The following is a 13,015-nucleotide window of genomic DNA, read 5'->3' on the forward strand; positions in this document are numbered from 1 at the left end:
TCCCCAGAAGCCTCTGGGGCAGTTCCCGCGATGACTTCCCGTCCTGCCTCACCGCAGGCGGAGTCTGCGCAAGGAAGGCTTTTTCCGGTAGGCTTGTCTGGCGGGTCCGGCATTACGGTTGTGTTTCTGTTTCAGTTCTCTCTCTCTCTCTGTCTCTGTCTCTGTCTCTGTCTCTGTCTCTGTCTCTGTCTCTATCCTGTGACCGCCATCTAAGTTTGGCTCCCTGCTGCCCGCACACCCTTGTGGTCATTCCCGTTTTACTTTCTGGAAAAACGGATTAGGAAGGCAACGCAGTCTCCCAAAGTTTTTATTGAGCTGTTGTCATCAGCTCTAGCACTCTCCTTTGGATGCCGCATAGTCACTTTATTCTTGTTAAAGTCCTCGAAGTTAGTGACAAGCTCTCTTCCAGTACCTGGAGGATGGTGTTGCAGAAAAGTGTGTTACAGCTCAGTTGTGACAGCAACCTGCATCTGGGCAAGAGACCAAGCAGCACTCTGAGGGTTGGAGAACTCAGGTTTATTACACCAGCGGGCCCAGAAGAGTTAACAGTCCAAGTTCTGGACCCCGTCTGTAGGTTGCCAGTTTATGCTTTGCAACATCGTATGCAAATAAGGTATAACAAAAGTTGATTAACTAGGAACAAGCTTTGTAGAAATGGGCCAATCAGGAGTGAGGGAAGTGGACCAATCAGGAGTGAGAGAAATAACCTATCAGGAGTGAGCTCCATTCAAATGAAGCACTACAAATGGACCAATCAGGAATTAGCTCAGGGAGCCAATAGAATTTTAGGAGTAAGTTCCATTTTCCTAGAAATAAGCCATTTCAGAGGCAAAAAGTGAGATAAAGCCGCTGGGCCAGGGAACTGGATGGTGCTGGCAGGAGAGTAGTGGCCCTGCCTGGGGGGGGATTGACGGTCTTTTTTAACGTGGCTTCCCACCTCATTCCCCCCTTTTGATGCTCTCTTTAACATCTGTAGGGAGCATCAACCTTTAGAGTGATGTCCTTTATTTACCACTGAGCTCTTCCTGGTCCAGGGGCCTGTACTGAGTAACCAGTAGCTATAGCCTTAGTGACTCTATTCATGAGCGAATGAAATGGGTAATGAGATTAAGGATGCAGGGACCAAACAGCAGTGCTAGATTTTTTATTGAATGTTTTGTCCCCGGGTTGTAGATGCAATCAGGAGCTATATGGGCCAATTGTACATTAAATGACTTGGGGCTTACATCTGCAGAGTCTGGGGACCACCCAGGGTGGCCATTAAACTTAGTTAGATCTGAACCTAATGGGCTGGCTACATGTTGGAGGGGCCGGGATGCAAGCAGAGCTAGCAATCACTTGCTAGTTGTGGGTTAGTAGCATTAAGAAGGTGATGGACATTGCTTAATAAGGGACTTAATTGGGGGTCCCCATTGTAAGGCATGGGCCTAGGTCTGTTTTTGTTTTCCCAGTTCTTACCAGGTCTATAGAAGGGCCCTGAGCATGTGGGCGGGAGGGGTTTTTTCTGGGGAGAAGGTCCCTGCCAAATGCAATTTGGTTAATGGGTCCCATTGGTACCCCCGTCATTGAAAGAGCTATGCCAGCAACTACTTTCACAAGCAGAAGGGTTTGGGGTTTCTTTTTTCTAACAGGGAGGTATGGTTCCTATAGCAGACATTGACTGACCATCAGGCTTCCTATTGTAGAGAGATAGAGTACAGCTAGTATTAGTTTCTGGCCTATGTTCCAATGCTGGGGTGCAGTGGCCATCAGTCCTACAGCTAGCAATATAGCAACAATACTCATTAATAAAATAAAGTCAGGGTGGCAGTTCATTTTTGTCTTGATCGGTGGTTCTTCAGGCTTCCGCCATGTGTTGACTAGCCAGCTTCTGGGTGTGTCTATAGCAAAGCTTGGTGCTCTCTGGCAGGTGAGGTGGGCATTTCTGGATCCTGGTTTTAGGTGGCTCTCCAGGAGCCTGGTTGACTCCAGATGTCCTCGTCTCGTGGTGGTGTTGCTCTCTTTACTCTGGTGTGATGAATCCACGGGGTAATACCTGCAACTTTAAGAGCTGTTGGGGTAGTTAATATAACTAGGTAGGGGCCCTTCCAAGTGGGTTTGAGGGGCTCTCTTTTCCAGTCTTTTACCCAGACTTGGTCCCCAGGTTCACGTGGGTGTAATATTGTTCCCAGTGAGACGGATCATATCAGTTACCCACCTATGGACTTCCCGCACAGTTTTTCCAAGGCCCTGCATTTTCTTATTAAGTTCTAAGCTCCTACCTCTAACTTTTTCTCCCAGTATAATCAGTGGAGGCGGTTTCCCATATAGGATTTCAAAAGGGGACGATCCCATCTTGGACCAAGGGGTGTAGAGTACCCACTGGAGAGCGATGGGCAAAACATCAGTCCAAGGTAGTTGAGTTTCCTGACTGATCTTTGCCATAACCTGCTTTAGGGTTCAGTTCATGCACTCTACTTTCCTGAGCTCTGGGGCCTGTAGGCCACATGTAGATTCCAGTGGATGTTTAGTGCTTTTGCCACTTGCTGTATTATTTCCACCACAAATGCAGGTCTGTTGTCTGACCCTATGGTCAATGGCATCCTGAATCTGGGAATAATGTCTCTGAGTAAAGCCTTTGTTACTTCTCTTGCCTTCTCAGTCTGTGTTGGATATGCCTCCACCCATCCTGAAAATGTGCAGGCAAAAACCAGTAAGTACTTGTATCCTCTGCTAGGCCCTATTTTTGTGAAATCTACTTCCATATCTTCAAAAGGAACCTGGCCACAGCGCTGGATTCCCTTTGGTCCAGTTGGCCCTTGTTTTGCATTGTTCAGGGCACATACGAGGCAGCGCTGTGAGACTGAGGCACAGAGGGATGGAAGTTGAGCCATCAGATAATATCGATCTAGCAGGGCCTCTAAGGCAGTTTTTCCCAAAAGGCTGAGCTCATGCTGCTAAAGGACCACTTGATGGGCTAATTGTTCAGGTATGTTTATCCATTTGTCAGGCATTGCCCACCATCCTTCCTTTTCTTTGGTTCCCCCTTCAGTTTTGGCCCATAAGTTTTCCTCTCTGCTGTATGCTGGGGATGTTGGCAGCAGTTTGGGTGCTAATCGAACCTTTGGGATAGCCCCAAGATCTCTGACATGGCCTGATTGATTTGCCGTTTTTTGCGTAGCCTGATCTGCTGGTTGGTTTCTTCTGTTTCTGGGGTCATTTCCTTTTTTGGAGTCCTTTACAGTGGATGATTGACATCTCTGTGGGCTCCCAAATTGCCTCTCATAGAAGTCAATGCGGGACTCATCTGGCTTTTGGATCATGGTGATCTTAGACATGTTGGTTGGTTTCTTTGCCCTGGCTCGCAACCCATGTAGGAGGGCTCTCCAATATGTCCGTAGAGCCTCCCGTTCGGCTTGGGAGTTAGAGTTCCATTCTGGTCTTGTGTCTGGGGCTGCATTCCGGGCCCATTCCTCCGCATCCAGGGTTCCCTCTGGGGCCTACTCTTGTAGCCATTTTTTAGTTTCTGTCATGATCCACTTTCTTTTTTCAGTATTGAAGAGTGTCAGGAGCAGCTGTTGAATGTCGTCTCAAGTTGGCTAGTGGGTCTGGAATATGGACTCTAGGAGGTTAATCATGGCCTGGGGTTTTTTTGAATATGGTGGAGTGTGGTGTCGCCAGTTCAGGAGGTCCCATTGTACTGAGAGGCTGGTAGTACAGAATGGAGCAACTGGACGGTACGAAGCCATCATCGTTAATATGTTGGGGCCCTTGGGTCTACCAGAGAGGAATCCAGAGGGTGGCTGCTGGCTGAGCGGCCTGCAGGGCCAAACAGTTTCCTCCCCTTGGGCTCCCAGCCCAGAGCCCAGGGTCGCCGTGACGGTACAGGCAGCGGTGGACCATCCGGTAGAAGCAGCTGTGGTGGAGCCGCAGAAGCAGGAGGAACATATGGCAGGGGTAGCATTGGCAGTTCTTCCGGGTTCTCCTGAAGGACTGACCTCATTGTATCTTTCTTTTTCATCTTTAATGTTGGGACCACGAGGACCATTGTCCCTGACCATTTGCGTAGATCCGGACCCTTGGAGACAAGGTTTGGGCAATTGTTAGCCAAAAGTCAATATGTAGGAGTTGGTTGCGGTGACCTGGGGGAGTGATGATTATCCAATATATGGCCCCAACAGCTGACAGGTCGAGTGTACCATCCGGGGGCCATCCCACTCCAAAGGTGGGCCACTCTGACTTACACAACGTGCACAATTTTTCTGGTGACAACTTAATTCCATAGTTTCCTGAGAAACCCTTTTTGAAATTTTTAATCATGCAGTCCAGAACTCTCAGCTTTTATTTTGAGGATCCCTTTATTATTAGTTGACAGATTTTATGGCTATACGTGTAGGTCTGCTCCTGGCACTGAGGACTGTGACCCCAGTACCTGTTTTTCTTTTCCCACTCCTCAAAACAGTGGAGTTCTCAAAAAGCTTGCTGCCTCACTGGGCCTAATATCTATCTGCTTGGCGGCAAGTGCTGCCAGTGAGTTAGGGTTCCATGTTAGGCAGCTGTCCCTGAGACTCCCCAGGGCGTGGATGAGCTCTGGGGGGGTCCCTGCATGAAGTCGTTTTTATAGCCTGAATTGACAAAATATGAGGCCAGGTTGGCCGGCCAGTGGCAGAATAAATGGACCAAAAAGGGTGACCTCAAAAGAGGGTTCCAGCCAGTCCTGGGGTGGCTCCCTCTGGCTCAGGTCGTGTGCTCTTAATTTTAGACAAAGGAGTAGTACTGAGGCTGGTTTATTAATTGCGACAGGATATTCCAGGGGACTGGTAACACGGTTGCGTCTGAAACTTTTAAAGTAGTCTCATTTTAGTTCCCAAAAGCACAGGGGTCATTTATTCATAGGCTGTTCTTTCCCTCTCTGTGTAGCCACCCTGTGCCAGTGTTGCGAACAAGACAAAGGGAGGGTTTTTGCTGTGCCCACCTGGCCGCTCCCTCGCAAGGACAAAGGTGCCTCTTAGCTTTGGCGGGTCAGTATAAACCGCTGACTCTGATTGATACCCCGAGGGGCTGATACTGCCATGAGCCATATGAGGTCACCATGACACTGCAGGTTGGGACTCACTTGAACTCCGTAGCAGATTGCCGTGGAACTACAAACTTGAATCTGATCGCATGCTTTTCAGACTGCACACACACTCATACAGAGATTATTTGCACATTCCCCTCCCTATCGCCGGGACATCCCTAATCTAACTTAATCTAACCTGATCTCCCCGTCCAGAATACTGTCAGACGGGGAGCCTGGAGAAGGTGATCAGTCTCCTCTTCTGTCCACTTGGACAGAACCTAAATACCCTAACCTAAATATGGATGCTTCCTGGGGCTCCTACCTTGTTTGGCTGTGTTGCTTGGTGAGTTGGTCCGTCCCTCCACTGAGTCCAGTTGGGGCACAGCCGCCCAGAGGACTGAATCACCTCCACAAAGGAGGACCTGGAATACTGTCGGATGGCATGCCTCCTCTTTCGCTTTTGGGGTTCCTGACCTCCAGGTGGTTGTTCCACCGCCCTGGTGGCTCAAGGGGCCGGCGTGGTTGGAATCTCACTGGGGCCTCCAGAAATGCTGCAGAAAAGTGTGTTACAGCTCAGTTGTGACAGCAGCCTGGATCTGGGCGAGAGACCAAGCAGCACTCAGAGAGTTGGAGAACCTAGGTTTATTACACCAGCAGGCCCAGAGGACCTGGCTCTGGACCCCGTCTGTAGTTTTACACAGGCTTTTATAGGCTGCCAGTTTACATTTTGCAACATCATATGCAAATAAGGTATAACAAAAGTTGACTAATTAGGAACAAGCTTTGTAGAAATGGGCCAATCAGGAGGGAGAGAGATGGACCAATCAGGAGTGAGGGAAATGGACCAATCTGCAGTGAGAGAACCAATCAGGAGTGAGCTCCATGCAAATGAAGCACTACAAATGGACCAATCAGGAGTTAGCTCAGGGAGCCAATAGAATTTTAGGGGTAAGTTCCACTTTCCTAGAAGTAAGCTGTTTCAGAGGCAAAAAGTGAGATAAAGCCACTGGGCCAGGGAACCAGATGGTGCTGGCAGGAGAGTAGTGGCCCTGCCTGGGGGTCCTGCTGGTCTTTTTTTTATGGAGATTCCCACCTCAATGGAAGTTTCACTCCGGCTGGAGTGTGGCTCTCTGGCTTTTTACCTAGGATCCTGGTTAAGGGCTAAGCTGGTACCTACAATCAGCAACACCCTAGATGGGATTCTGCAAAGCAGACCAAGTTCAATTCATGGGAAGTGCGTTTCCATTGTAATGGTAACTGAAACTTGATTTAGTTTTCTCTGGTGCCTTAGAGTCACCCTGTTCTGAGTACACGCCCCAAAGTTTGCAGGGACATGTTGTTGCCGGCCAGATCTCCATGGCCCTTCTGCTGCCTTGTACCACAAATTCCCTCAGCAGGAAGCTCCTGAGTGCGGTTCAGTAGGCGGAGGTTAAGCACCCAGCCACCGCGCCAGCTCACGGTATCCAGCAAGGGTGTCCCTTCCTGTCACTGGATCCTTTCCATTGTGCTGGTTTACAACATTCTGTGAGGGACATTGGATGTTTTGTAAGCGGATACCCATAGCTAATTATATAGAGAGATGTTTTTTTAATTGGGGAGCTAAATTAACAAGGTAGCCCAAGAAGTCTCCCTGTTAATGAGGGGTTTTGAGACACAAGCACCACCACATTTGAATGCCCTGTGACTTTTGGTTGAAATTGTATATGTTATTTTGTTGTTGTTATGTTGGCTTCTAAGGCTTTATTTTTTCAGATCAAGCCACACCCATGAAAGGGAATTATTACAGAGCCTACCACCCTTAACCCTAGCAATAGAAATATTCACCATCCTGATAAAACATTACAGCACACCACTGCAGTATTATTACTTTTCAGAGGAATGTTTATTTAAGTTGAGTTGAAGGTCCAATAAATGTAATTCAAATATTAATTAGCTAAAGCCTGTGTTGACCAGAATGAAAAACAAAGGAAAAGAATATTTTATGAGAAGTTAAAGGACATGTTTTTGCACCACCTGATTTGATCTCACTGTCCTCAAAGTGGATTGTTTTTCTTAAAACTTGCAAATATGTGAAATCAAGGAGCTTCACATTATAGCCATGGGGAAATCACCACAACAAAAAGGCAAATCTTGAGGCAAAATTCAAGGGCAAAGCAGAGAAAGAATCTTCCCAGAGGCTCAAATGATGTCCTCAGACACCAGACCCCTCCTGACAATTTTCTGGGACATAGTTCATTCTCAGGGCTGAAGTGCTGACCTCTGCCTTGCTGGATCTCCCCAAATAACGAGCACAGCTTGTCTTCTCACAGGACTTCTCAGTATGGTGTCAGGCACACCACCTCCTCATCCTTTGAAAGAAATCTGCCACCTGTCCCAGCAGAATTGTGTGTCCGGGTCCTTGTGTACCCTCCATCATGGAGTAGGGACAGTGACACAAGGAGGCAGAATCAGACATGTGGCAAAGTGCTCACCATCCCCCATGGACTCTCAAACTCCTCAGGAAAAGGAGTATAAAGAATGTGGACATCGATGTCACTGTAACACCCAAACCAGCCGCCTGGAAAGATCTTCCACAGTGGTGGCTGCCCCACCTGCCCTGGGACCACCTGCCCTGGGACCTGTTCTCTCCTGCTGGTGGCTGGAGTTGAAACTCAGCACTCTGCTTCCTGGAGGGCCCCTGTTTATTCCCTGCAAACAAGACCAGGCACCTCCTTCTTCCTGGCATTGTGGAGGATCAGGGGCTGCCTCACACTTGAGGGAAGACAGGAGAGAGAGAGATTCTAGTTGTCACGTGTGGTCAACACAATCAAAGAGTCATGGGAAGTGGTTTTGGGGCTGGTTTGGGCTCCATGGATGCAACCAACCAAATCTTGTGTGTGTGTGTGTGTGTGTGTGTGAGTGAGTGACTGGCCACCTGGGAAGGAGAGCTCCAGGTGCTTCCAATGGGGAGCTCCCTGTGTCTGTGAATAAATAGGCCCCAGAATGAACTATCCCAAAAGCTAGTGTTTGGGTCAATGAAAAGAACAGCTTAAAGAGGGGGTAAGCTCCCCACCCCTGGAGGTGTTGGACTCATGCCCACAAGAATCCCACCGTCCTCTAATAGGAGGGAGACAAGGAAAAATCAACAAGGAGGGACGTAAAACCAGTGCCACAGGGGCAGCCAGTGGGCAGACTGCAGGTGATCCTGAGACAACCCTGTGTGGCTCCTGCTCTAACGAACTTTATCCCCGATTGGAAAGGATGTTACCCAAAGCCTAAGAAACATCACTTCAAAGTGGAGACACCACTCTGGATAGGCTCAGCTGTTTGGCTGCAGCTTTCTAGAGAGCTGTTCTTGGACCCTGGCTTGGGAGCTTCCCCACTAACAGGTAAGCAGAGCTTCTTGACTGACAGGCACAGGCCTTGGGATCATCCTGTGGCAAGGAAGGGTTAAGCCCTCTTTGCCCAGCTACCCAGGGCACAGAGGGGCATGGATAGAGAACGTGCAGTGAGGGGAGGTTAATGAGGGTCAGGAGGGCCCAGAGCAGGAAGCAGGCACCTCCCATGGGTGGGCAGTGGGACATGCGCTCCATTTACTGGAGTTCTCTGGCCTGTGTAGGCTCCCTTCCCCTCCTGCATCCATTTATCCCTCACAAGTCCAGAGGGGGTCCTCTTATCCCCATTTTCCAGATGAGGAAACAGAAGCTCAGGAAGGATAAATAACATGCAGAAGGTCATACAAGACTGGACTCTGTCTGATTTCCAAGCTCATGTTCTAAATCACTTTCATATGCTGTCCTTGCTGGGCACCCAGAGAACTCTGTCGGAAAGCATCATTTCAAGATGTACTTTAGCGTTGAACGGCCAGCGTGCCCAGGACTCTGCCACAAGTCCAGAGGGCAGCATCCTTCAGAGTCGTGCCCCAGGCTGAGAAGACAGTAGAAGCAAAGCAAAGAAAAATGATAAGACTGGGAGTGAGAACAAGTAGGGTGGAACGGCTGGCCTGAACTGGGGAGGCAGAGGTGCCCAGAGATGCCCAGAGCGTAGGGGCCTTGCTTGGCACAGTCTGGGTTTCATCCCGAGGTCATGGGGTTCCAGGAAAGGGTTTTAAGCAGAGTAGAGGTGTGGTCAGATTTCTGTTCTAGGGCCCTCCGAGGTGGGAGGCAAACACAGGGACCCGTGGAAGGGAGGATGTGGTGTGATGGGGATTTTTTCTGAGAGGTCAGAGTGTGTAGGGAATGAAAGCCTGGGCCCTGGAGTAAGAGCAGCCGACAGTGCTAATCCCTGCCTCCTGGGACTGTGGGACCCGTTATCATCTCAGCCCCAATTTCCCCTCTTTTAAAAAAAAAAAAAAAAAAAGATAGTGAGACTACCTGCCTCAAATGGTGGTTGTGATGATTCAATACATCATTTAAAAGGCTTGCCATTAATGTTTTTGTTTTTCTCAGGTATATGCCCAGGAGTGGAACTGCTGGGCCATGTGGTGGTTCTGTTTTTGGGTTTTTGAGAAACCTCCATGTTGTTTTCCATAGTGGCTGCACCAAGTTACATTCCCACCAACAGTGTACAAGCATTCCCTTTCCTCCACGTCCTTGGCAACATTTGTTATTTGTGTTCTTTTTGATGATGGCCATTCTGACAGGCGTGAGATGGTGTCTCACTGTGATTTGGACTTGTGTTTCCCTGATATTGGTGATGTTGAGCACCTTTTCATGTTCCTGTGGGCCATCTGCATTTCCTCTTTTAGAAAAATATCTGTTCAGTTCTTCTGCCCATATTTTAAATGGGTTGATTGGTTGGTTGTTTGCTTTTTAACTGAAGTACAGTTGATTTTAAATGTTGTATTAGTTTCTAGTGTACAGCATGGATGGACTTTGAGGGCATTATGCTAAGTGAAATAAGTCAGACAGAGAAAGACAAATACTGCGAGATATCACTTACATGTGGAATCTAAAAAAATACAACAAACTAGTGAATATAACGGAAAAGAAACAGACTCGCAGATGTAGAGAAGGAACTAGTGGTTACCAGTGGGAAGAGGGAAAGGGGAGGGGAAAGATGGAGGTGGAGGATTAAGAGGTACAAACTATCAGGTATAAAATAAGCTACAAGGGTGTATTGTACAACATGGGGAATATAGCCAATATTTTATAATAACTATAAATGAAGTATAACCTTTAAGAATTGTGAATTGCTGTATTGTATACCTGTAACATACAATATTGTACATCAGCTTACAATTTTTAAAAATATGATATTGTAAAATAAATACATAAGTAAAGTTTTAAAAATAAATAAATACATGAAAAGTAAAAGGCTTGCCAACAGCCTGGCAGAAAGGAACAGGGAGGACTTGCAGAGAGCTCACGGGGAGCACCCAGGAAAGAGCAGCATACAGCACACGTGCAGCGTGGATAAGAGTTTTAAAATATCCATGTCGTTCTCTTTTTCTCACTCCTTGAGCAAATGACTCTAACCCAGAACCCTTTTCCTCGCAAGACCCCCTCAGCCTCCCACATCCCTGCTGCTGCCCAGGGCCCCCGCAGTGGGCCCCGGGGAGATGAGGACGGAAGTGATCTTCTCCCTCCATCAGAGACCGTCTGGCTCTTCCCAGGATGTGTATTTCCCTCCAGAAATGTTGGAATTGACGTAAGCGCTGCACAACAAATAAAGCAAAATACTCGTGTTCAGCATTTGACTCCCAAACTTGGATTTTGAATTCTGCCGACTGAAACTTGGCACTTGCCATCTACCTCTGCTTGAATTAAATCATGAGCCCCTGCAGCTGCTGACCTTCAACACACCCTGAAAGGACTTTAGGGTGGAGGTCAGGAACAAGGCACTCCTTGCTCTGGAAAAAACTGGCAGAACAGGCCTTCAGACAGTTAGATATTTTCAGGAGATGTTATGAGCCCAAAAATTCTTGCATCTCCTCATATCTAGAAAAGCACTAAAATCATTAACAGTGACATGTGCTCCTCGTGACTAGCAGCAAACCTCTGCCTAAACGTGTGCTTGACTGTACATCCCCCCTTCACTGATCTCATATATAGGACTGAGTTCCCCCGCCTCTTCAGAGCAGTTCCTCAGAGCTATCTGAAATGCTGTCTCCAGGGCTATAGTCCTCATCTTGCCCCAAATAAAACTTAGCTCACAACTCTCACTTTGTGTGATTTTATTACAGTCGACAGTTCCATAGCAGTCACTGTGGAAGACAGGCACTGTTGTGAGAGGGGAGAAATCTCTAAATTCCCAGATTGCACATTGAGATACCACGGACTAAAGCTGGCGACCTTACACAGCAGAAACACAGCAGCCACAGAGGGTGGGGGTCTCTGCGTTATTCACTGATGAATCCCCAGTGCCTCGCACAGGGTCTGGTCCTAGAGGGTGCTTGCTATTCTCTGCGGGAAGCAGAGAAGTGTCTTCCATGGTATAGACACAGAAGGTGCTGGAACACGAGGAGATTTCCCTCCAGGGAGGAAAGTGAGGTAAAAGCATCTCCCCTCCAGAATTCTAACCGGAAAAGACACCTGCACCCCAGTGTTCACAGCAGCACTATTTACAACAGCAAAGACATGGAAGCAACGTAAATGTCCAGCAACAGATGACTGGATAAAGAAGTTGTGTGTACACAAACACACACACACACACACACACACACACACAATAGAATACTATTCAGCCATAAAAAAAAAAACTAATGCCATTTGCAGCAACGTGGATGGACCTGGAGATTGTCATTCTAAGTGAAGTAAGCCAGAAAGAGAAATAAAAATGCCATATGATATCACTTATATGTGGAGTTTAAAAAAAAAAAAGACACAAATGAGCTTATCGATAAAACAGAAGCAGACTTGTAGACACAGAAAACAAACTTGTTGTTACTAGGGGGAAAGGGGATGGTAAGGGATAAACTGGGAGTTTGAGATTTGCAGATACTAACTACTATATGTAAAACAGATAAACAACAAGTTTATACTCTATAGCACAGGGAATTATATTCAATACCTTGTAGTAACCTATAATGAAAAAGAACATGAAAAGGAATCTATGTATGTATATGTAGGACTGAAACATTATGCTGCACACCAGAAATTGACACAACATTGTAAACTGACTATACTTCAGTTTTAAAATAAAAAAGACAACAACAAAAAAAGAAAGCACCCCCCTTCCAACAATAGAGAAACAGGCACGGCCAGGATGAACGGCAAGAACGAAGGCCTGTGGGAGGGTCCTCACTCATCTGGGGAGGAGGAGAGGCAGCAGAGCTGGGAGTGCCCCCAGCAGGCCTGTTGCTGCACAGTCAGCAGAAGAGGCCCTGCAGTGGGAGGGCCCCAGCTGGGAGGGGGGCTGGCTGCAGACCCTCCGGGGCCCCAGGCCTACCGTGTGGGGGACAGAGAATGCAACTGAGAGTCCTCTTGATGCAGGAAAAATGAATGTGGGGCATGAGGAGGGCCGTGTCCCAGGTCTCAGTTGAGTCCCTGGGATGTGCCCACCAAGTGTGGGTCCTTGGCTTCTCGCAAGAAAGAATTCAAGAGCGAGCCACAGTTGAGTAAAGGTAGATTTATTTGGAGAGATACATACTGCATAGAGTGTAGGCTGTTTCAAAAGGCGGGAGAAAGGCCACCAGATGTGTGGGTTGGGTGCTCAAGTTAAAGTAGAAGTAGGTACACACTCCAGAGACAGAGTGCAGGCTGTCTCCAAAGACAAGTGAGCGAGAGAGGCCATGAGGCACAGTGTTGCCAGTTTTTACGGGCTCGGTAGCTTCACATGCCTATAAGTGGGAGGACCATTCCAACTACCCTGGGAAAGGGGCTGGGATTCCCAGGACACCCACTCTTTGGCCTTTCCTGGTTAGTCTTGGAACTGTCATGGCGCCTGTGGGCATGTTATTTATCATGCTAATATATTACAATGAGTGTATAATGAAGCTCCAGGTCTACTAGAAGTCAAATCTCCCGCCATCTTGATCCTCAAGGCCAACTGGGA

The sequence above is a fragment of the Camelus dromedarius genome, chromosome 18 (genome assembly GCF_036321535.1).
Source record: "Camelus dromedarius isolate mCamDro1 chromosome 18, mCamDro1.pat, whole genome shotgun sequence".
Classification (NCBI taxonomy): domain Eukaryota; kingdom Metazoa; phylum Chordata; class Mammalia; order Artiodactyla; family Camelidae; genus Camelus; species Camelus dromedarius.